The sequence below is a fragment of the Mesitornis unicolor genome, unplaced genomic scaffold (genome assembly GCF_000695765.1).
Source record: "Mesitornis unicolor isolate BGI_N332 unplaced genomic scaffold, ASM69576v1 scaffold8119, whole genome shotgun sequence".
In the NCBI taxonomy this organism is placed as follows: Eukaryota; Metazoa; Chordata; class Aves; order Mesitornithiformes; family Mesitornithidae; genus Mesitornis; species Mesitornis unicolor.
The window spans coordinates 2,674-4,653 of NW_010207922.1; positions in this window are offsets into that span (position 1 = coordinate 2,674).

Sequence of the window (1,980 nt, forward strand, 5' to 3'; positions counted from 1 at the left end):
TGCCCACCACTCACAGTGGGACTGGCTGGGTTTGGGGACAGTGCCAGCACAGTGGCAGGAGCCAGGCCATCAAGCTGCAGCCCTGAGGTTTCCCGTGGGCTGGCAGGACCAGCCCTTGCCCACCCTTCATGGGGCTCTGACCAGGTGCAAGCCCAGCTACGGGTGCGGAAGAGCTGGGGGGTGGAACCGGTGAGATTTGCCTGACCCCAGAGATGACTGCAAACTGCTGCTCTCCCAGCACCTCTGTTTATTTGTCCGGGCACGGAGGCGAAGTGTTCCTGCTATGCAAAGAGCAGGCGGCACAAGGCCCACGGCCTGCATGCCAAGCAGCCACCGATCAAAGCCAGGCTTGTTTGGCCAGTGGTCCCCGGCAGAGCCATCGTCCCCCCCTCACTTCTCTGCATTGCTTTCCGGCTCTCTCACCAGGCTAAGCAGCTTGTCCAGCTTTGCAATTTCCACCTCGGGGCCCTTCTTAACCACTTGGCCTTTCTTCTCCTGTGAAGAGAGCAAATGGGGCAGAACTGTGAGCAGGGAGGACCGCGGGGATGGGGAAGGGTCCAACATAGGGAAGAATGCTGGGGGTCCCAGCTTGCAGCCCTTGCCGAGGGATGATCCACAGGGGGCTGCAGCTGCCTGTCCCCATATTTCAAGAACAAGATTGGGGAAGGGTGGTAAGGAAGGGCTTGGGTGGGGATCGGACTGGGTCTGTTGATCCACAGTGACACAACCCCTCTTCTGCCCCTCTCCTCGAGCCCTTCTCAGCCCCATGGGGCTGGGCACCATGGAAAGCAGACTCTGAGCACGGGTAAATGGGAGGGCTGGTACCCAGCCTGACATGCAGGCTCGGGAGAGGTGGCAGCAGGTCCCCAACACAGTGGCACAGCAAAGGGGAACATCACAAACAAGGCTTGGAGGCAGCTGACAGAAAACTGCTGTGCTGGCTCCTCCTGGCATTTCCAAAGCATGGTCTCTGCATGGGGATGCTCCTGGGAGGCCAAAGGAGCAGCACAGAGCGTCTGAGCAAGGAGAACACTTGCTTTCTTTTCTCTCCACTTAGAAAAGATCAATTCTAGCACCTCTAATGGCCCCGGGTGCAGCAATTACAAAATGCACCTTTCCTTCAGCTCTGGAGACAAGCGCCGGGGCACAGCAAAAAGAAAGTCACAGGCTGCAGAGATCTTGCTACATTTCTCAAGCAAATGTGGGCATTGCTGAAGGCGATGAAAGCTGGGAAAGAAGTACCATGGGGACCCCTGTGCTGCTCCCTCATCCCAGCCCAGCACAGCCCTGAGAGAGCAGAGGTTTCCTTGGCTGCCAGAGGGCATGACTGGGGTGAAAGCAGCCCAGGGTTATATGGAAGCACCTCTTGTCCTGAGAAGAGAGCCCTGCTCCTTGCCTGAGCGCTGGGATGAGCTCAGGTTGCTTTTAATGGTGCTGGTTCACATTAATGTCACTAAGTGAGCAACGCCCTTCGTGGCTCGGGTCCGGGCGGGCACCGGAGCGATGTTTGTGCTAACGGCCCACGTCACAGCTGAGCAGCTCGCTGAGCGGGAGCGTTGGGATAAACACAGCTGCTCGGGGTATTTCGGGACTTAGCTATTTCTGCAGAAAAGCTGCTTTGCTCTCTGACGGTGCTAAAAACACTCCCTTTGGCACCCTGCATCGCACACAGCACCATACACAAGTCCTTGGGACGGGCTAAAGAGGCAACTGCTTTGCTTATCCAGGAAAAGAAGATGCTGAAGCCATCTTCCATTGCTCTACCTCCATCCAAAGCCTTTCATCACTCTGCCCCCTGGTAGGGTCAGGGAGGGCCCCTGACTGATGCCTTCCAGGTAGTAACACCAGGTCTATGGGGACCATGTCTCAGCCTTGCTGAAGTCACCAGGCACAGGCAAGGCTCAGCTCTTAGTCACTGAGCTGTCCCTAAAACCTCGACTTTCACACTGGCTCGGCTCCTTTTGTGCTTCTGAGCGCGCC